The sequence below is a fragment of the Xenopus laevis genome, chromosome 5S (genome assembly GCF_017654675.1).
Source record: "Xenopus laevis strain J_2021 chromosome 5S, Xenopus_laevis_v10.1, whole genome shotgun sequence".
Lineage (NCBI taxonomy): Eukaryota > Metazoa > Chordata > Amphibia > Anura > Pipidae > Xenopus > Xenopus laevis.
The window spans coordinates 82,424,058-82,448,580 of record NC_054380.1 but is presented as its reverse complement, the minus strand read 5'-3'; the positions used below and the strand labels follow the sequence as shown (position 1 = coordinate 82,448,580).

Sequence of the window (24,523 nt, the reverse complement as noted above, 5' to 3'; positions counted from 1 at the left end):
GAAGAGAGACAGACTGCTGAGAGGTCAAAATGAGGAGTATGTATAGGTTGTTGACTAAGCAAGAAATGGAAAAACATATGAATGTAGAGTTTCAGGGGGTATATTTCAACAATCCCCTAGTCTGGAGAGTTACCATATTCTAGATGAAATGGTTCTGGTTCTGGCTCTGGAGGGTGATTCCTTGAAAAGCCTTTTGATCTTCTAGGACACCAACACTTCCACAGCAGGGTGGAATCAGTAGTCAATCACTTCACTCCTCTATCAACTTGCTATAGAGAATTAGAAGCTTTTGAGGAGCACCATGTAATCAGTCCTGCGTAAAATAATTTCTGCCTGTTGCCCACACAATAATAGACCTTATGGACAGGCTTGGATTTAAAAAAGGGGCGCCCATAGGCTGGTTCCATTTGTTGCCCCACCCTTCCCCCCTGTGCACATAAGCATGCATGAGCGGATCTTTAACTTTTGGGTCTGAAACAGCAGTGGAGACTGCCATGCATGTCTCTAGTGCTCCTAACTATCTCAAATGCAGCTGGGTGGTGTAACGCCCTTGAAATTCTGCTGCCCTAGGCCCAGCCTTTGTGGCCTTTCCACATGGGCCTGCTTATGGATCCTACCAATCATAAATGAGCTAACTAATTAAATTGAAAATGTTTTAATTTGCACAGCCTTTTTACCCAGTTTTATTTTTAAACTGAACTGTTCTTTTAAAACTATATTATCAATAACCTTGAGAAGTGTTCCACAATACCATCGTATTGCCAAAATCTTGCCAAAAACATTATTCTCCAACACTGATAACCAATACATTGTATATTCCACTAACACTATACCCCAAACTTGCTACTGGTGTGACCTTCAGGGAAATGTAGGCTAGGCTACTATCCCTTTCCCTTCATTAAGTGGTAGGGATTACTGGTGATTAGGGATGAGCAAATTTTTTCGCCTTGTTTCATCTCAGAAATGATGCCCATAGACTTTAATGGCTGTCTGCGAATTTTTGGCGCAATGAAACGGGTTGTATTGCTATGATTGGTAGCTTAACCTACCCCACCCACACCTCACTGTATTAAAACAGGAAATCAATTGTCATGCAACACTTTTTATTACTTACACTTATCAGTGAAAAGAGTTAATATATACAGGGTTAATGAATTAATACGTTACCTAGATATTATATCATCACTCCAACCGGGGGACACGGCATTTTGGAGGCAGCAAACCATAACAACATCACACAGCTCGTCAGCAGTGGCAAAGTCCCTAGCTATTATGGGAAAATCTCAAACCTTATACTTCATTCGTGGGGTTGATCCCACAAGGCAATTACTGATTGGGCCTGATGTTGCACAACAACATCAGGCGAGTCTGACTTTTAGTAACCTACAGGAACTATTGAATTTGGCAGCAAATATCAGTCTCATAACTATGATTCACGCTTGCAACAACATGTTTATATGAATTGTTCTTTTGACTTTTAGTAACCTACAGGAGCCTTAATCATTATCTCTATTGCCTATGCTTCATTATATTGACCCCAGTCCTTTCTATTCTGGCTAATCAATTAGTCAGTCATAGACACACACATCACATTTGTATCACACGGGTCAAATTTGCCCAAGCCTACTGGTGATTCCCGTCTTTTTTAATCCCCTGCCCAATAGGCACAGATATGGATAAAGTAGAGATCACACCTTCAAAATGAAATTTCCAACCAATGCAAAGGGTTGGGGGAAAAGGGTAAAGTTAAAGGAGAACTAAATTTAGCTAAAGAAGTAGGCTGTAAATGTTATAAATTATGTTTTGGGCTTCTGTATGAGCGCAAGGCAACCACAGCCCTTTAGCAGGGAAGATCTGTACCTCTGAAGATGCCCCAGTAGCTGTTGATTCAAAGCACATGCTCTGTGTTCCTGTCACTTACCTGATGTTATGGAACCAACTCAAAATATACAGTACCAGGGCATGGTCAAGATATTTTGGAACCCTAGGCAAGGGCTTCAGTCAGTGCCCCCCATCCCCCCCTGTCCTGCTTAACCATGTCCCACCTTACCATTCATATTGCCCCCTGTACCTGTGCCATGATGTTGCCCCATATACCTGTGCCAACACCTATCATATTGCAAACATTTGTACCTGTGCCAATGGCAGTCAATCCCTCAGATTGCTCTCAAGCCCCCAATCTGTACCTGTGCCAGCATAAGTCAAAGCATCCATCATATTATTACACCCAAACTGTACCTATCCCAGTTGCAGCCAAATCCATCATATTGCTCCTAATTTGTACCTATTGCCCCAAACATCTGTGTACCTGTGTGCCAGCAGACACCATATTATCCCATATACCTGAGCCAGCAGCAGCCAATCCCTCATATTGCCCCCAATCTGTACCTGTGCCAGTAGCAGCCAAAAAAATCCACAATATTGCCTCCAAATATGTACTTGTGCCAGCAGCAGCCAAAAATTCATCATATTGTTCCCAAATATATATCTGTGCCAGCAGCAGCCAGAAAACCATCATCTGTTTACCGGTTCAAGCAGCAGCCAAGATATTGCCCACAAACATGTACCTGTGCCAGCAGCTGCAAAGAGGGAGGTAGGAAGTGTTTTAGGAGTGAAGTACGAATCACGGGCAAGAGGGGGTAGTAAAAGCCAGTTTAAAAAGTTAAAGAACCAGTAAAGGGCAAGCAAACCAGGTTTTAAAAAAAAAGAAAAAAATCCCCCTAAAAGTGCGCCCCCCCATGATTGCGCCCTAGGCGGGCACCTACTCTCCCTGTCCCTAGTTCCGGGCCTGTACAGTACAAATAGAATATAAATAATTAATTAGTCATTAATACAGGTACTACATGGTAGCACAGACACCAGTGCAACTAGCATCAGAATTTAATAATCAGAAGTCCTAAATCATTGCTGCTATTTAGAAGTTGAAACTTTAGGGTGGTGCAATAAGTTCAGTATATAAAATATGGACTATTTAGCCATATTGATTTTTAGGGTTTTGGTTCTCCTTGAAAAAAAGCAAACACATTATATTTTAATCGCTTCCAATCTGCTGGTCTTGAGGGAGGGCTCAATATCTTGACCGTAGACACAACCCTAGTTTTAAACATAACCAACAGTAATGTACACAGTAAAATGAGCTCACCCTGTACAATTACAGCATTGGTCTACTTGGTTTCATCATTGTACCAGACAATTGTAATGGTACATGTATGGCCATCTGTGGGAATGTATAGAGGTTTCAGTAAGGGTCCTAACTGATACATAATTTTATGTGTGAACACACATGTCACCCTATCTTTGTTAACTCTCGTTTAAATAGTGATTAACCCTTTGCAATCCAGGGTTTTAAATTACTTTCGAGTATGAAAGATACTGGGAACTGGGATTTACAGTGCAGTGCCTTCACCTAGTGACCATTAGGAAAATAAAACACTCAGTTTGCAGTAAACCAATATGAACTTTACATAAAGAATAAGGGAAATAATAGGTTAAACCATGCAATGCATTCCTACATGTCAAGTGCAAATGAATATTTTCACATTCTGTGCAGGGGCACCAGAAACATAAATAAAGGGGCCTCTGCTGTATTCTCTTTTAGCAAAAATTACAGGTATGTTTAATATAATCTTACTGATAGCAAATATATTTACACACAGTTATATGGATAAATCAAATAGTGTATGTTTTCTTTGAAATATATTTTATTATTAACTGTGAGTATGGTAGGTTTGAACTAAATTTTTTTGCCGAAATTCACACCCATAATAAAGAATGTTATGTTATTATTTAGTTTATGCCACTGTAGGAAAAGGATTCTTGGTGCACACAACACTTGTGTGAATTAGCCCCAATAATGACACATCTGTACCATTTATATGACACGTTGGCAGCAGTGTGACTAGTTTATAAACCAGATAACTGTTGTGAATTTGAATTAACAACACTTTTAGAAATGCGTTCTTACCAACAGCTTTGTGAATTCACTTCTCCCATAGACTTTTAAAAAATCTTGTAAGGTTTACTTACAGTTTTAACCTTTTGTAGACTATAAACTTTTGCAAGCAGTCCCACTTTCCTTCTATTCCAACATATTCTTTATTGTGTTAATGTAGTTGTTACATTGGTAATATACTGGATTTTATCTTGAGCACCCTCTGCTGTTTGATCTGGGCAACAGCTGGGCATAACAGTAAAAGCAAGAAATCACTGGCACAACTTGGATTACTTCTAGCAGGGAAAACCCTTGCTCATTTATTGCGGATGCAACATTTCGGGGCGTAAACCCCTTTGTCAAGCATGCTTGGCCTTCAGCCTCGTGTTTTTATATGGTCATGAAACTCTTCGGTAGCTTATAATATCCTTATAATTTACAAGAGGGGTTACTTTATTCACTATATAAATTTATGTGACCATGAGTAGTTCAGTAACTTTAAAAAAAGCCATGCCAGGTCTAAAACATTGTTCTTTGTCTGAGAGCTGAGCCAAGATTCCAATAAAGGAAAAATAAAATTATGATATATGGATGGTGCTGTGACTTAACTTATCATGTGTTTCAGTGTTAAAATCTGTACACCACCCCCAGTCACAGTAGAGAACTTCCTTTCTCCCTGCAGTACTCTGGTGACGACCTATCGCTACTATGACAAGCAAAACTTGAAATACATTATCATATATTCACGGTTTTGATCCAGAGGAAGGCAAAAAATCCCGCCTCAAGCCAGTGTCAATTATGCCTCAAGAGGGAAAATTCCTTCCTGACCCCAATGGGATCGGAAACATTCCCTGGATCAAGCATTTGACATTCATTTAACATGAAATAACAACATGCAGACTCTCACATTTATTCTGTATAACTATACCAAAATCACAATACAACAGTGCATGCAGGAAAATATCCACATTCGGTTATAAATAGATAATCATAGAACACAAAGAAGGGTGGGAGAGATATTTCTACGGTTCAGAAGATAAGGAAGTGAACTGCTTCTTCCCCTATCATCAGATCCCTCTCTTTCTCCACCCCAGCCTGGCTTTCCCCTGACTTAACTCATTCCTTCTCAACCAATAACAGCTACACCTAATTCACCTAATCTCTAAACATAAACCAGTGTAATCTGGCTGCTGCTCATTTGGAACCCTTGTCATGCAGCTCCTGTGTTCATTATCTCTGAGGCTTTTCCTGTATGTCAAAGTGTTCATCCTGCTATAAGTTATGGGGGTATTTATACATGGAATTGCCATTCTGTCATCCTGCTATGTATTGTGAGAATATTATACATGGAATTGCCCCTGTGTACTCCTGCTATGAGTTGGGGATGTTTTACATCTAATTGCCACTGTGTCACCCTGCTGTGCGTTCTGGGAGTATTAGGTATTGCCACTGCATTTATTTATATATATTTATATTATTACCAAGGGTATAACTGTAAAATGGGGAGTGGTTTGTTGGGCTTGTGTCCCAAAGTGGGTTCCTACACTTGTTCCTACACGTATAAATGAAAAATATGTATTTAAACGTATGCAGAGTTCAATATTTTGGACACTACAGTGTGACTTTTCTGACAGACTCGTGTATCCATTAACCGTGAGAAACCACCTCCCCAAAACAGAAGCAAACAGGAAAAAATATGAACTGTGCTATTTTCAAGCACAAGACATTCTAAACACAAATTATAGCAAGGACAAAAAACACAATACCTTAGAGTAACACTATACTGCCATGGCAACCTGTATGTTTAGAGCCCATACTACATTTCTCAGAAGTTTCCAAGAACCCAAAATTGTTTTGCATGCCCATACTGTACGTGCATTTAATGACTAGTGTACTGCCCAAACCCCTGCTAACAAAACATACGTGCACAGAGACAGATTAATGAAGTGTGCCTGGCCTATTACAGCCAGGTAGAACAGCAAGGTTATTTAATACAATATATTTCAAAAGATATAAGGAAACCAAGCTAAAAACTACAGTCATACAGAACCAATTTTGTGGATGGTAAAATGTGTGCACAGGGGGAATATAATCAGGCTCCATCAGATTAATTTATTTTGGTTTATGTGTCACAGGGTTCCAATTGTTTGGTTGTAGTACCTGTCCTCCAGGGCACATTTAGTGGTTTATATTATTCTGTTCATCATTTTACTTAGATTTTCTGCACTTAGATACTGCCTGCAACCTGAGGGTGGGTCCTGGGCATACGGGAACCCAAAGGTGACCGACCCTAGCAGGCCCACGTCAGGTACAACAGATTAGCATTTACTGCAAGGATATTACATTTCATGGAAAAACGATTGTATATACTTGTATGTCACTCTATACTGGTGGGGCCCTATATGGAAGCATATGTTTTGAGGGGGAGCAATAACCCTTTCAATTGGTCAACAGCACAACATATTTAAACCATAATAATAGCTTTGTTCAACAACTTGATCTTCCAATGTGACATCCTACTTATGCTGACCTCATTGCCCCTGCCGTTCACCTCCTATATACCTCTACAGGGCATAAACATAAAAAGATATGCACACTTCAACCTTCAACTGGTTATTCAGGATGAACTTTTAAAAGGGTAATACTAATTTTACAGGTTAGGAAAAAAAAACTCTGCACCCTTATGATGGTTATGAGGAAGAATCCTAACTCCAACCACTTACCTCAGTACCATGGTAGTTTGGGGATGGCACAGAAAAATGGAGCAATTACTTGAGTTCTTTGAAGCAGACAGATATTTTGTTTCTACAATACCCACTATAAGAAACTGAAGGATATGTAATTGATAGCAATATAAGCCTGTCAGTTCTATTGTCTACACCTCCTTAAACTTAGGAATGCCCAGGTAAAGAGCTGACTTTAAAACCAGTAGTCCTAGCATAGATATTTGTAGTGGGTAAATGTAGTGGAATCCTACAATTATCCTTCACTGTCCTCTCCAAGAGAATGCAGTAATAAATAGCTTATTTATGTCCCACTGTGCAAACTGCAATGTTATTTTTAATCTAATTTAATAGATGTTAATAATTATTTAACTTGAAAATACTGATCAGGCATCTATACAGGACACTAGCTAAATGAAACAAAAGACAAAATAGATTACGTTCCAGTTCTAATTGCATAAAAGTAAATTCCTCTAAAACCAAAAATGTATGTTATTTTTTCTCTGTTGAATTCTTCTATTCTAAAACATCATATTGTTTAATTGTACTAAAATGTGTATCCATTCCACACTAATAGCAATGAATGCAATTAACTCTGTTAACAAGATTGGTGAAAATGTTGGAACCATGCCTCTGGTATAACTTTCTTAGTAGGTGTTAGGAACAATTACATGTATTACACAAAGTAATTCCTTTTTTTTTTCTTCTATTCAATTAAAGCATGTACCAAAAGGGAATGCATTAATGAAAAGCACATTTCTGTCAGTAGATATTGCAGTGACAGAGTACCGTGCTCTCAAATAGGCAATCTTGGTTTCATAGTTTTATGCTGCTTACATTAATTAGGATACATCTGAGATTAAAATAGTTTTAAAACAGAAAAAAAATTCACGTTCCGCATATTCATTGTAGGCTGAAAAAAGATCAAAGGGCCAATGGGGTAGTTACCATTACATGAACTTTTGGTATGATGTAGAAATCCATATTCTAATTATATTTGCTGGTTCTCATGTTTTACTTTGTATGCTTTGTTAATTATTAGTTTGGAATTTCAGCAGCTATCTGGTTGTTAGAGTCTAGTTTACACTATCAACCAGTAGTTTCAATGATAGACTGGAAAATGAAAAGGCGAAGGTCTGAACAGAAAGAGAAGTAATGAAACATAACAATAACAACAATTTTAGCTTCACAGTGCTGTGTTTTTGGCCACTGGGGTCAGTGACCCTCTAGTCATAAGAAAAAGACAATTCAGAAATGAGAAAATGAAGACCAACTGAACGTTTTCTAAGAATAAGACATGCTACCCCTTTAAACAAAATGTGCATTGTAATTTGAGTTGAATTTGGATTGATTTGAACATAAAGATGTAGTCGTTTGATCTGTTTTAAAAAATCTCCTGTTAGGTAGCATAATTCAACACAAACTAGCTGTGGCTGTGTAGCTGCTTATTGCTCATACAATGAATATCATTTATAGAAAAATGAAAAAAATGTATTGAATAAAAAAAAACTCGCCCTAAAATGCTGCAGGAAATCATTAATGCAAATAAGTATTAAGAAAGCTGTAAGATAGACTTTCCAAACATTTTAGTGGTGTGTGTAACAAAGAGTTAATATCCCTGTCGGCTGGGAGCTGTTCTGTTGGAAACGGTGCTGAAATCGTTACAGGTCTTTATTGCCTTGAACTCATTAGGCGTGTGCACTTCTTCACAGGTAACTAAACTTTCATATTTTGCATTTTTTTACAATGTTGTGTACATCTTTGAATAAAAACATTCTTACATATTTTAAACTTTTAAAATGATTGCAACTTTTGTTACTAAATTGGTTAAAGTAATAATAATAAGTAATATAAACCTTACAGCTAGGTAACCATATTAATCTTTATTTTTCACACATCGCCAAATTCTTGGCTTTATTATTACAATTTATTGCATGTGTATTATTAATTAGCATACAAAGTGAGGAGCTTAGGTTTTTCTTTATAATATTTTTATAATGATTATATTGATAGAATTTTGATTTAATCTTGCTCAGTGAAGTATTAATAATAATAACTATAAATAGCTTTTCCAGGTCCCTGTCAGTTGTTTCATTCCTTTTAGTGTTCATGCTTGACTTAATCTTTGTTTATTCTGGAGCCATATGAAAACAGTAAAGTATCTGTGAACATGTGCTCATTTAGCATTTAACATGTATTACCTTGCATTGTCTTTTAAAAAATACAGCATTATTGAAGGAAGCTATTTAAAACCTCTCCCAGAATTGTAAATAAAGCACTGCAAAAAGTTTTTTTTTCATTTAAGTATCATTTGTAGCAACAACCTATTCTAAAAAAACAATATATAAAGATTAATAATAATATAAAGATGTAATACTGTAAAAACACAAGAATGACCATCAAACAGCGCAATAAAAAAAATATATTTAATCAACATAACATATTTTGATGTATTTTGGATGGCTATTTTGAAAGTAAAAAGTAACCATGCTGTGTTGATATAAAACAAAACTATAGATTTATAACAACAAATCAAATATGAAGTCAATGGAATTAAAACAAAATTTTGAAGACCTGCAGCTTTGAATTTCTTTTCTTTTATACAAAGCGAAAGGCAATATCTTCTTTTTACGGTTCCACAACCTCATTGTCTGAACACTGAATCTCTACAGGCACCAATTTATATGAAAATGTAGCAAAGATGGTTAATAGAAATAGTAAGATTTAGTAAGATTTTACAGTCACTCCCAGCCTCATAAAAATCAGCTAATCATTATAAACTGGCAAAAAATCAATGTAATGCAATCCAAGAAAATGCAAAAATTTTATTAAATCATGGTTGAAGTTTATGGTTTTGATCACAGCTAGCAAAATATTTGCTTTTTGGTTGCCACCAATCAGTATTAATGGAAAATAGTGGCACATGCCATTTGTGCCATTGTCCTAATACAGGTATGGGACCTTTAAAGGGATACTGTCATCGGAAAACATGTTTTTTTCAAAATGCATCAGTTAATAGTGCTACTCCAGCAGAATTCTGCACTGAAATCCATTTCTCAAAAGAGCAAACAGATTTTTTTATATTCAATTTTGAAATCTGACATTGGGCTAGACATTTTGTCAATTTCCCAGCTGCCCCCAGTCATGTGACTTGTGCCTGCACTTTAGGAGGGAAATGCTTTCCGGCAGGCTGCTGTTTTTCCTTCTCAATGTAACTGAATGTGTCTCAGTGGGACATGGGTTTTTACTATGGAGTGCTGTTCTTAGATCTAACATGCAGCTGTTATCTTGTGTTAGGGAGCTGCTATCTGGTTACCTTCCCATTGTTCTTTTGTTTGGCTGCTGGGGGGAAAAAGGGAGGGGGTGATATCACTCCAACTTGCAGTACAGCAGTAAAGAGTGATTGAAGTTTATCAAAGCACAAGTCACATGACCTGGGGCAGCTGGGAAATTGACAATATGTCTAGCCCCATGTTAGATTTCAAAACTGAATATAAAAAAATCTGTTTGCTCTTTTGAGAATATGATTTCAGTGCAGAATTCTGCTGGAGCAGCACTATTAACTGATTCATTTTGAAAAAATGTTTTTTCCCATGACAGTATCCCTTTAAGCAAGAATGCGCGGGACCTGGGGGCTTCTGGATAATAGATCTTTCCATAATTTGGATCTTCATACCTTAAATCCACTAGTAAATCATGTAAACATTAAATAAACTAAATAGGCTGGTATTGCTTCCAATAAGGATTAATTATATCTTAATTTGGAACAGGTACAAGGTACTTTTATTACTACAGAGAAAAAGGAAATCATTTTTAAAAATGTGGATTATTTTGAAAAAATGGAGGCTATGGGAGACATCCCTTCCATGATTAGGAGCTTTCTGGATAATGGGTTACTGGATAATGGATCCCATACCTGAACTACTTGTTGGATTTTCCTATCCGCAACACAATTCCCTTATTTTATTGCTTTCTATTTACACTAATTTAATAAATTCAATAACACTGGTTTCTTGATCTTGCTTCATAGTTTGTGTATTTAGCCTGCAAGGCCCACTAGAGCCAATGACCCACCGGGTTTTTTCCCGGTGTTCCACTGGCCCAGTCTGACCCCTGCTTGCACCCAGGGGCATTCCAGGGGACCACTTACTGTCTGAATACAGTGCACAAAATGCTGGACCTCAGGGCACAATCAACAGGGCTATAATAAAAGGAACTAGGTTTTCCTAGGTTCAGTAACCCATTGCATTCAATAAGATGTTTGCTTTTAAAAATGTGACCAGTAAATGTTAGCTACTCATTGGATGCAATAGGTTACTGCACCTGGGCAAACGTAGGGTCCTATTTATTACACTGTGTAAAAAATATCAAAATACCATAAACAAAGTTGTGTATAACAAATAAATGTTTTATTTATGCTACTCAAACACTGCACGTGACACCATTATTTTACACAACTTCAGACCTTGTGTAATCTGTGAAAGTAAATGGGAAATATTCTTTTCCACAGCAAATTCCGCCAGAATTTATTTGATGCTTAAATAAGTAATAAACCTCAGTAAATAAACACTGTTTTTTCCCACAGACAATTGCTTAATTTTATGCTGGATTATTACACTGAGGTACGCAGTTGCTGGAAATGAATAAACATCTTAATAAATACAATGTTTTTTAAGCGGTGATGCCTGGTGATTGGTGGTGCATCTGTTTGTACCTGTTTATTAGACAGAATGATAAACAGACCCTTATAGCATATTTTATTACATAACCCCAAAAGTACTTTACATCATAACTGAGCCCTAAGAACCCTAAACATTGAATTAGAGCTAGTGAAAACAATTCTGATTCATGTATGTTAGTTAAAGATCTTCAGTACAATTCACTTAGGTATAAATTATTCTTACCAACAAATTCAGCCCATACCCATTTTTCCCTATAGATTTTAGACAGACCAAGAATGGAAACTTGCACTGCTGTTATCTTTTCAGCTGTAAGAAACCACACTTTTGCACACATTTACACACTAATATTTAATCAGCTACATATAACAGACAGGGGATTTCATAAAAGGTATCACAAATTATCTGAAATTCATAACCTGTGTACTTTGTACAATGTTTAAGCCAATTCAATGTATGATCTTTATATACAGATATAAATATTTAATGTACATATCTTTAATATTAGTATAGATATTTAATATATATTATTTAAACTAGTAGCTTACACTTAAATTTTTGAAAAATATTTTTTGTAACTTTTCAAAAATAAGTCTTAGACAATAGCTGTAAGGATTATTTGTGAACTCTGCTTGTGCTGGCCCAGTCTGTCTGATTACGCCTGTAATCTCTCCTCCTCTACCCAATTTGCCTCAAAAAACTTTCGTCGTCGTCATTTTGGCCTGGCCTGTGGAGATTGTTAACCCAACCTCTGTCTGTCTCAAGTTACCTGATATGATATGATGTTATCTAACTTATTTCATGTTTCTATGTTAAAACCTGCTGTACAGGTCCACCAGCAAGTTTGTCCTCCTCCAGTGTCGGTAAAGAGTCTGGCCAAATCTGATGTCAGGGCTGACCTCCTTAGGAGACAGTCCTATCCCAGGTCTCCTAGTAAGTTTGTGGGTCAGGTGGCCCCTCCTCGAGAGGGGGGGGTAATGTAAGGACTCACCCTGGTAGTCTAGTGGCCGGCGGTCTCACCCGTTGAGTCTCCAGCGGGGACTCCTGCCACCTGCTGCTTTTCTCCTCCTGTGCAAGTTTTCCTATGGCGCGTGCAGAATGCACTTCCTAGTTTTACATGCTGGCGTGCCGACGTCATCGTGCTTGGCGCAAATGTATTATTAAATCAAAAAAAATTGGATTGGATTGGATGGATTATTTGATTATAATAGTATCTATGGAAGACAGCCTTTTCATAATCAGAGCTTTCTGGATTATGGATCCCATGCGTGTACAGTCAAATTATTAAGGAACAGATATGTTTTTCTGATTGTTTTGTTGCTAAATGTCATTTCCTTGCTATATCTTTTTCTTGCTTTCCAATTCTCTTAAAATCCCTTTTTTCTCTGTCGCTCTTATCCTCCTTTTGTTTTTTTCCATGGTCATATTGATTATGTTTTCTATTATTATTCCTTATTATGTAATGACCAGGCCTGCTGATTCCCTTCGTTCATCCTTCTTTATTCTTTTGTAATGATTCTGAATGCGATCACATGAGTCACAAGCAATATGCTCGGGTCCAAAACCGTTTAATACTGTGTCCCAATGAATGACGTACAGTAATGCCAACTGTCTGAACAAATATAAAATATGCCAATTTAGGCTACATTGTCACATGCTATGGTTTTATTTGTAGAATACAGCAGCCCAATGTCTTGTTTTGAAGTAGCAACTCTTTGCGTCAGAGGTGAAGTGTTCAACAGACACTTGGCAGCACTGCTACCGATCTGTAAATTCAATGGAATTGTATGTAATATAACAGGCTGCCAGAGAGCTGTACCACAATGCCTTTCCATGTATCTGAATTGTTTTCCTTTTGTGATTGTGTCCAATCTGATGAGGACTGCAAAAGTACAGGTGATGACCTTCATAGCAAGCCATGTGCAGTTCAAACTGAAACTCCCATCTCTTGTCTTGATGTAATTCATAGGTGCCTTGAAGATGAGCTATGCAGGTTAGATAACATTCAGAAACTTAAGAATAAGATTAGCCTGCACTGTATCAGAATAAAATAAATAAAAATAGTAACACCAGTTGGAAAGCACTTCTGTGATCCAACAATGGCTCTCAGACAAGAACGCATTGTTACAAAAATAATATTTTAAATCACAGAGAGAATTAAAAATATGAAATTTAGACTTCTGACACTTTTAAAACAGGAATTAAATTAAACCATACAATATCTAATAGTCCAGGGTCTAAAAAAGTCTAAGACATCTGGACTTGCTTAGTAATCTTGAAAATAATTCACCACTCATTCGTGGGGATTCTTCAGTTCAAATGAGGGGAATGGAATACCACTGCATTTTAAAGGAAAACTAAAACCTAAAAATTAATATGGCAAAAAATATCATATTTTATATACTGAACATATTGCACCGGCTTAAGTTTCAGCTTGTCAATAGCAGCAATGATCCAGGACTTCAAACTTGTCACAGGGGGTCACCATCTTGTAAAGTGTCTGCAACACTCACATGCTCAGCTGTTAAGAAGCTAAGCTTAGGGGTCATTGCAAATTATCAAACAGAAAATGAGGTTGTTCTGTAATAGAAGCTGATACTACAAGGCTGATTATTAAATTCTGATGTTAATTGAACAGGTTTCTGTGCTGCCACGTAGACAAGTGGATTGGCAGGTGGAGAAACAGTTATGTGTTGCATTTGCCTTAGATAAATTAGTTAGGTAAATTCTAAATAAATAAATTCCTCTGATTTGTAGTTTTCCAACATATTACTGCTGCAGGGCCTTCACAGTAAAGGTGGCAACTGGATTAAGTGTTGTTACTTACTAATTGCCAGTGTGTGCACAAAAACTGTTATTTTTTAAAAAGGAAGGAGTAAGTCAAGAACATTCAATCTGAATAATACAAAGAAATTACACAATAACACAGTATACCAATAACCACAGATGCTAAATTGCATGAGTGCTATTGTACATAACAACTAATCAGCAATTGGCTTTGTAAAGTATACAACTTAGAATTAGAAATGGAATGAGAGGTCTAATTGTTGCTACAGGTTATTGTGTAATGTAGCACCTATGTTTGTAAATCTTCCCTGTTTTTTCATCTTGCCATGTATACAAAATGTCGCCATGTAGCAGGGCATATCTTTGTAAAATATGCAACCTGTTTGCATTTTGAAACCTGAGTTACAAGACAAAGTAGCATGCAACTTTGATGCAAGCATCATAGGGAAAATGCATTGGCTCAGGCCAGCAATACAAATGCTGATGATGGGAACATGAGGAGAAACTAATAATTAGTGATGGGTGAATTTCGCGAATTTCCTTTGAAAACCTCGAAAAATTAGAGAAAAATCATTAAATCGGAAAGTTCACTAAAAAATCTTGAAATTCTAATGTTTTCACAAAAAAACGTGAAATTCGAACGTTTTCACAAAAAAATCCTGAAATTTGAATGTTTTCGCAAAAAAACGTGAAATTCGAACGTTTTCACAAAAAAATCCTGAAATTTGAATGTTTTCACAAAAAAATGTGAAATTCGAACATTTTCACAAAAAATCCTGAAAATCGGAAATTGACACCGACAAAGTTTCGCAGGAGATTCGCAAAATCGGCGGCACAAAGCAAAGATTCACAGCGAATTCGTGCCAGGCGAATTTATTCGCCCATCACTACTAATAACAATAATAGTATAATAAGGCTGTACAGACAGTTAAGGAAAAAAATAACAATAACAACAGAAAACTAGAGTCAGGATTAATTTGCTTTCTGGTTGGAAGGCATTGCTGAACAATGTAACCAGACAAAGGGATCGAATTGTAAGGCAAATAATATGATACAGGGGGGTTATTTATTAAAACTTGAATTTTTCTCATTATTTTAAAAATTAAACCTATCTCCCATCCACAATTAGGCATAATTTTAAAAAAAAAGTCGTGTTAAAATCATGCGACAATTAAAACCAAATTTTTCTTGACGCCAAAAATGTTTTTCAATCGTAAAAGAAACATCTGCCTTTGACTTTCACATGATTTCGACATGTTTTAAGCTGGAGTAGTTCTGGATTCTGATTTTTACCAGCTTTGGAGCACAATACGTCTTGAAAATGTTGAGCTTTTTTCCCCTCTAAAAATTAAAGAAAATTCCCTTAAAAACTCGACCAGAAACATATGAGACTTAATAGATAGGCCCTAAATGTTATTTTGATCAATTTGCTAAATTCCCTGTGACATCAATTTATAGTGACAAAGTTGAGAAATCACATACAAGCTTCACTTATTATCTGTTTCTTTACACAGCACATTCTGAAGAGGAATAACTTTTTATCATTATAAATTTAATTACGACTGTACTAATTTGCAAATGTTGCTAATATGTCTTTATTACTGTTTATTTGTACCTAATCATTTCATGAGGAAAGAATGAATGCAAAAATATTGTGAGACGAAAAAAGAAATATTGTGTATTAAGGAGCCGATTTACTAAGGGTCGAAGTGAATTCGAGGGAATTTTCGATGTAAAAAAATATCGAAATTCGAAGTAATTTTTTGGATACTTAGACCATCGAATAGGATACTATGACTTCAAATTTACCTCGACTTCGATTCAAAGTAAAAAATCATTTGAATATTCGACCATTCGATAATCGAAGTACTGTCTCTTTAAAAAAAAACTTTGACTTCAATACTTTGACAAATTAAACCTACCGAAGTGCTATGTTAGCCTATGGGGACCTTCTACAACCATTTTCTAAGTCTTTAGAGGTCGAATAAAAATCCTTCGATCGATCGTTAAAATCGTTCGAATCGCTTTAATGGTTCGATCGAGCGATTTTTATTCAACTGCAGGATTGCCAAATTTGTTGAAAAAACAATTCGATGGTCGAAGTTTTTTGTACTTCGAAATTCGACCCTTTATAAATCTGTCCCTAAGTGTCATACAATCCCAATAATTACACTTATCTACAGGCAAAGATATGACACGTATCTGTCAAAATGTTGGTGTGAAAATTAAAACTGCGTGATGGACATCAGCATTGAAGATCTAAGCTGCCCTGGAGATGATAATTGCAAAGCTGCCTATATTGGTACTCTTGGTGCAGACCTTCACATGTAGTGCACCTATAGCCCAGCTTTCGGTGTAGAGGATCAGCATTTAAGTAGAATATTTTATCACAGGGTCCATAGCAAGTCCTGTTTCAGTAAGTTTGCTTTCTTCCCATAGCATTAACTTTAAATTAAAAAAGAGAAAATACGATTGCAAATCAGTAGTATTTTAGCCATTACATAGTAAACGTCTTATTTCAGGTTTTGAAAATGTATGTTCCACTAAATTTCCTGATACTGCACACATAAATGCTGCATAAACAAAATTAACTAATATGCCAAATCCTGACAATGTGAGATTAAAATGTTGCATCAGTTTTTCAAAATATATTTGTGCTGATTTAACCATTTGCCCTTTTCCCTTCTAGAAAGAGTTACTCACAGGAATCTGTTTTATTAGCAGGTTCCCATGCAGAATGGTAAGACTCCTCAATGTGTACTTCAAAAACAATCAATTAACAATACGGGGCAGATTTATCAAGGGTCGAATTTTGAGGGTTAAAAAACCCTCGAATCCGATCCTCAAAGTAAGAAGGTTCGATCAAGCGATTCGAACGATCTGACCGATTTCAAGCGATAGCTCTAATGATTTTTATTCGATCATAAAAAGTGCTCAAAACCTACATCTACAATGTCCCCATAGGCTAACATTAAATTCGGTTTTTATTTGGCGAAGTATTGAGTCGAAGGATTTTTTAAAGAGACAGTACTTTCAATTATCGAATGGTCGAGCGATTTTTACTTCGAATCGTTTGAATCATTCGATTCAATCGCATTCGATCGAATTTGACCAATTCGATGGTCGAGGTACCCAAACAATTACTTCGAAATTCGAATATTTTTGGATTCAAAATATTCACTCGAGCATAGTAAATCTGCCCCTACATGTGTAGCCTCACTGGTTCTTCTCTTTCTTGTGTCTGCATAACAGCCTCGTCAAATTTTATTCTTACTTTCTTTGGTGCAGACTAGATGATGATGAAGAAATAGACTGGATCCTGTAGAATGAGTACCTAATGTAGTACCTACACACAAGTGGGTGCTCAGTAACTGCACTCTATTTATTCCTAATGGTGAAGGGCATATGTTGTTATTTGATTACTATAGGCATGAGATCTGCTATCTGGAAACCTATTATCCAGAAAGCTCGGAATTACGGACTGCTCATCTCCCACAGACTCCATTATAATCAAATAATCCAATTTTTTAAAATGTATTTCCTTTTTCTCTGTAATAATAAAACTGTACCTTGTACTTGATCTAAATTAAGATATAATTAATCCTTATTTGAAGTAAAATCATTGTACTGGTTTTATTTAATGTTTACATGATTTGCAAGTGGACGTAAGGTATGAAGATCCAAATTACAGAAAGATCTGTTATCTGGAAAACCCCAGGTCCCGAGCATTCTGGATAACAGGTCCTATACCTATACTACCCTCTGCAGATCTTTTCCCATTCACAAGATTTTTGATTCTTGAACTAAACAGGACAAAAAGTGAAATTGAAGCTACTCCATGTTTAGTCCTTGCAAGGTAGATCATTAGATTACCAGAATTTAGATAATTCCTTTGTATAATGGACTTCTGATAACAAATAGTCACAACAAAGGGTTTAGGAAGGGGGTTTTATACTGGTAAACTAATTATTTACTTCACATGTCTCTCTGTTTGCCCTGTTGAGCGCAAGAAATAACAAAATTGATTTTTTGTGATTAAAACAGTAGGCACACATTCTATTCAGCACAAGCCCTATTTATGAAACTCATGTTGAATATATACTATATTCAACATGAGTCGAATATAGTATATTGAATATAGTATATATTACTATATTGAACATACTATATATTGAATATTATACTGCCTTTTAAGTGCTATTGCCTTTGTTTTGGGGATACTGGGGAATCCACTGTATTTACATTCAAGTGTTTGGTATCAGAAGGCAGTTTCAGTAATAATCTAGGAACTGATTTTAAAGTTTATCCTAATCTCTAGTATTTTCTCTAGATATTACAATTTTTTTTATTGGATGCCTGTGTATTATAATGTGGCTTGTAATTATCATTTACCTACATTATACTTACATTATATGCAAAACAATGTTTTTGGGTGTGTTGGTAAATCGGTATTATTGTATCACTTAACTGTTTCTAGCTAACTCTTTTTCTCCCTTCTCTCATCTCATTTATACAATGCATTAATCTCCATGTGCAGCTTGCCTTATGTTTCCAGTAAGTGAGTGACATTGATAGATATTAGCAGTCTTATAGTGCAATAGGAGCATCTGGCATTTGACAATATATAATAGACAAGACAGTTTAGTCTAAATGCCATAAATCAAACCTGCTCATTATAAAATAGTGATGCATTCCTGCACAAACTCAAAAACATATCACTTTGACTCTCTTCTCTAAATAAATGACAAGTGTCACATATATTCTAACCTTTGGAAGACATTTAAAAGACATTTTATTTTCTAGGTACAATACCATGATTTATACAGCAGCTTATATCTCTCCAGTCATTTTACTTTCTACCATAATTCTTCTGGCTTTGCTTCAGGCAAGGTATTTAAACAGAATAAAACTAACCGATGTTGAATTTATAATTATGGATTTGTAAGCAAAATGGTTCTCAGAGTTAACTAGTGCTAATATAATATAACCATGAACAGTTAGGGGCAGATTTTTTAACAGTTGAAGTGAAAATTTGAATTCAAATTCGAATTGTGAATTTTCCAAACTTACCATATAAGTCAATCGGAGAGGTCCAGGGATCAATTTGGTGATGTTCGTAGCCTTCCTGACATTTGCATTGCGTTTCTTAAATTCAAATCAAATTTTTATAATTCGAATCGAATTTGATTTGAGTTTTCGGGTCGTTAAGATTTTATCAATAAATTTAGAGTAGTCGAATTTCGAATTTATGGGAGTTTAGGGGTATTTAATAAAACTCACATGAATTCGAAATTCGACCCTTAAAAAATGTGACTCTTAGGGGGTTATTTATCAAAGTCCGATTTTATCTCAACATTTTCTGCTACAAACTCCGATCAAATCTGCTGGGGTTTTTTACACTTATTTATTATTACATTTTCCAGAACCTTGACAGGTCTGAGATGCCGGATTTTCTGATTCTGACTTTTCCATCCTTGGGGTTTAATAAATTCTGAAAAATTCTTGATTTTTTAAAAGTCTGATTTTATTTAAAAAAATCACACATTTTTTGGGATTTTTGAATTCGGAGTTTAGTAAATAACCCCCTTATTGTTTGCTTTACTTCTTATCATGGTATATGTGCTAATAAATTAGAATTTCAGTGAGTGATAAGCTCTGGGTCTCAGGGTGTTGTAGGACTTCAGTTCCAACATTCTACAAAAAGCACAAGGCTCCCAGATGGTGCTGGGGTTTATAGGCCAAGTATATCTGAACACTTTACATTTTTCACTGGCCTCAATATTTATTGTGAAGGATCTGCATATTTATATAGAGGACTGCAGGTTGCTCATCCCTGATGTTGATTCTCTTCTATGTACATGTAGTGATAATTTATGGTTTGGATTATTCTAAATCTAGCCAAATACCATGACATAATATACAAGACCAGAGAGTGTAATATTTAGTAACCAGAAATATTACATCAATGCTTACTGAAAGGTTACTGTCTTCATGTAGTTACTCTTTTTTATGATCCCATCAGTTTTCCTACGCAGTACTGTTTTCGAAACAGTGCTGTTATTCTCCATTAACATCTGCTTTTCCCATATCAGTTTACTTTAAGGAGTTCAAAGCTTGATTTCCACATCTGGCCTTATCTCTTTCTCCCACTTTTCTAGGCCTCACTAAAGGGGAACAAATTTTTTTTGTAATTAAGGGCACAAGTTGCTATTACTCCTCTTTGAGTTTTTAGATTACAGAAGAAATGATAGTGTTACAGTAATAAAAGGTCAAACTGGCCTGTTGGATGATCTTCAAGTCCTTTTTACATTTAGAGGCAGATTTATAAAAGGTTGAATATATATATATATATATATATATATATATATATATATATATATATATATATATATATATATATATATATATATATATATATATTAGTGTTGTTTAGGTGCTGTAATTTGCATGATTTTTGAAACAAAAAAAAAAAAAAAAGTCACTGGACAGTAAGCACATTTAGGGGCAGAATTATCAAAGTGTTAGACTAGAGCTCACCGCAGAAAAACCCACCCATTTTACATTCTTTCCTACGGGATTTTTAGAAAAAAAAAAAAAAAGTAATGACACAAAGTATGGTTTCAGAATGAATTATTTTGTACAGTGTCAACACAGAGGTACAGAGGAGTGACATCTCCTAATATGAACTAACCATCTGGACTTCCTAACATCAGGCGTTACTAATGTTTTATAAATATAGTTATTAAACTCCCCATGTTACAGTAGATGCACCGGCGAATAAATTTGCGAATCACGAGCAAAAATTCGCTGGCGAAATCTCACCAGCATCAAAAAAGTCCTGCATGCCATTGACTTTTAACGTCAGTGTCAAATTTCCAATTTTCAAGATTTTGTTGCAAAAATTTCCGATTTTCACAATTTTTTCACTAAAATTTCAGATTTTCTTGTTTTTTTTTTCATGAAACTTTCTGATTTTCAAAATTTTTCAATTTTCACAATTTTTTCGTGGATTTCTTGCTGTTTTGCGAATTTCGCAAATTTCACTGGAAATTTGAGAAATTTTCCGGTGAGAAATGGAGAAATTCGCCCATCACTATTGCCGATATCTCATACCTGTCCAGTTGTACATACAATGAAGGTTTGTGTGCAGGTGTTAATATACTGTATACAATAACCCAACAATAAAATTTCACATGTGCATAGTCACTGAGTATGATCATCATACGATGATCTGGTTACTTTAAAATTACAGCCAATCAGAGGTGGGTACAATTTAATTATTATAAACTATATTGTTTTGCTTTTGCTATATTACAGACTTGATTAGAAAGAAAGTTTTGGTGTGCAACATTTGAACATTAAACAGCTACTGTGTAATGTAGATAATATAAGGGTTACATTTCCATTACTTTGCAAATGCAAAAGCGAACAATGTAGACGTTTAACCATCTCTGCAACATCTTAATTAAGCATTTCCATAATTATTATCCATAATGTAATTAACAATATCAAGTAAGAAAAACAAATTCCAATTATGTTTGAGTCATTTTTGAAAACAAGCTGAATAAAATGTAATGAATAATTGCACATTTATAACAGGGGATAAAAGAAGTAATATAATTATACAGTGCAGAGCATGTCATTGTCTCGAAACAATTTAGTTAGTAAAAGAGACATCATACATATGCAAAGAACAGTTACAGACAGACACAATTGTGTAAATTCTGAACATCTAAACATGATCCCCACCCTTGCTTGTATTAGCAAACATATGGGGGCCGATTCACCAAGGGTCGAATATCGAGGGTTAATTAACCCTCGATATTCGACTGGGAATTAAAATCCTTCGACTTCAAATATCGAAGTCTAAGGATTCTAGCGCAAATAGTTTGATCGTTCGATCGAAGGAATAATCCTTCGATCGAACGATTAAATCCTTCGAATCGATTGGTGCAAATTCAACAATCATTCAATCATGTGAACTCATTCAGCTACCTCCAGAGTAGATTATGCTATTGCGATTATTTTGCATCAATCGAGTTTTTCTTTGTCTTTTTTCTAAAGAAAAATGTTTTATTCTTTGAAAAAAATCAGTTGTAACAAACCTTGTGAAAAAATGTGATTTGGAGAAAAAAGTCTCTGGTGCAAAAGAAAATAAATTTTTTGTTGTTATTGCAATTTCAAACTGCAAAATAACTGAATCTGCCCATTACACTACAAATGACAAATTGACTTGTTTACTAAAACAGTGCAAGGTGCACACCTGCCATGTTTTTTTACCCACAATGCAGTGTTTTGTGCCAGAACTTCAGCTTAATAGCAGGTGCCACAATTTGCAATTCAGTATATTATATTATTATTATTGTTAAGTTCTTAGCCAATGTGTTTATGAATGGCATCACTTTCAGCACATTGTTAGTATCATTTGCTTGCAATTCACTAGATGCAAATCAGGCAAGTGTGTCTAGGCACAACATACTAAGAAAACCCTGGATGTATCATCTGCTCAAGAGAAGTGATAATTTCAGAACTCCCTTACAACTGTACCCCTTTTATCTTATGTACAGTTACTCAAAACTGAGCATCACAAACTGAACTGGCACACTGGCTCTAAGCACATATTTGTGAATAGCACAAAACAGCATTTCATTTTGGCCTTTATACTTGTCTTTATGTTATATATAATTTAAATGTCATGTGTAAAAGTGTGTAAATATATGGACATGGCAACTCTTACCACTGCAGGGATTAGCTGTACAGTGTAATCTATGGAAATTGTACTATTTTATTTAAGGGCTGATGAAGCACCACATGTTACTATGGGATAAAGCTTTAGTCATGCCTTCCATCAGCAACCTAAGCCCCTCTATAAGATCAAATTCTTCACTGTTGTACAAGTTGCCCTAAACTTGTTGCATTAAAGCACTAGTAACATCAAAAAATGAAATTGTTTTAAATTGTAATAAAAATATAATGCAGTGTTGCCCTGCACTAGTAAAACAGCTGTGTTTGCTTCAGAAACACTACTATTCTTTATATAAATAAGCTGCTGTGTAGCCATGGGCAGCCATTCAAAGGAGAAAAGGCTCAAGTTATACAGCAGATAGCAGATAAGCTCTGTAGTACATACTGTTATCTGTTATCCACTATGTATCCTGTGCCATATAGCCTTTTTTCAATTTCCGCCATTGCTACACAGCAGCTTGTTTATATGAACTATAGTAGTGTTTCTGAAGCAAACACATCAGTTTTACCAGTGCAGGGCAACAATAAGGGGGTTATTTATCATGGTCCAAATTTATCTCAGTATTTCTAATATCAAACTTCGAGCAACTCTAAATTCCCGAATGGATCTTTTTTATGAGGATTAAAGCCCGAAAAAAAAAAGGGTCGCGCAAACTTCGGAGCTTTTCCCAGAAAACTCTAAATTTTTAGACCATCAGACTTTAATAAATCTCGAAAAAATTCATAGTTTTTTTTTTGCTCCGAAAACTACGAATTATTCAAGGTTCGGATATATTCGGACCTTGATAAATTACCCGCCTAAATGCTTTAATTTGTTGGTGTTACTGTTCCTTTAAGAGCAGGGTACAGCAGCAGTGACAAGGAAGAACAAGGGAGCCTTTTATTAATACCTACATTGAGCAGGTGTTATGTATAGGGTTTCCACTGCAAGTTGCACTTATAATTGGGTGCTCTCTGAAGTAAGCTATTTACTACTCAGTGGAAATCTCTGGCTCTGAGCACAAAGAACTGCATTGATTTTAAAATGTGTGCCATTCAGCAGGAATTCTGGGCAAGAATTGTTTTAAAACATTTTAGCCCCTGCATCTTCTTAAACACAGCTTCAGTTTCATACTTTGGTATATGGAGAGTTTAGATTAATGTTAAGAAGTTAAAAAAAACAGGGACGTGTCTGCATACTTTTAATCACTTTTTGGATACAAGTTCTAAATGTAACTGTGTCTCCCAAATAAAATAATAAGTAATATAATAAGTAATAATAAGTAGAGCAGCAATGAGATTAAATATTCAAATATGACACAGACTGTACCCTCGAACTGGCTCATTTAAATTGCCAGCAGCCTTAATAATATCTTCAAACCTTGTCATGCTTTCCTCAACTGAACAATTAATATTCATTCTGCTGAATGTTTCTGATGCTGCCCCAAACAGACACCTCAGTAGCTCCAGCTGCAATCTGAAAAACAGGAATAAAATAAGGTGTATATATGTGTTTGTGTGTATCAAGGTACAGAATGGGGCAGATTTATCAAGGTTCGAATTTCGAAGTTGAAAATACTTCGAAATTCGACCATCGAATTTAATTACTTCGACTTTGAATATCGAAGGTTTTTTTCATAGAATTTGGCCATATTAAATCCTTTGAATCGAACGATTCG

The 24,523-nt window shown here is 35.6% G+C and overlaps 1 pseudogene; it reads left to right on the top strand.

Moving 5' to 3' along the window:
* Positions 1-13,156: 13,156 nt before the first annotated feature.
* Positions 13,157-16,451, top strand: LOC108717436 (annotated as a pseudogene).
* The last annotated feature ends 8,072 nt before the right edge of the window (positions 16,452-24,523 follow it).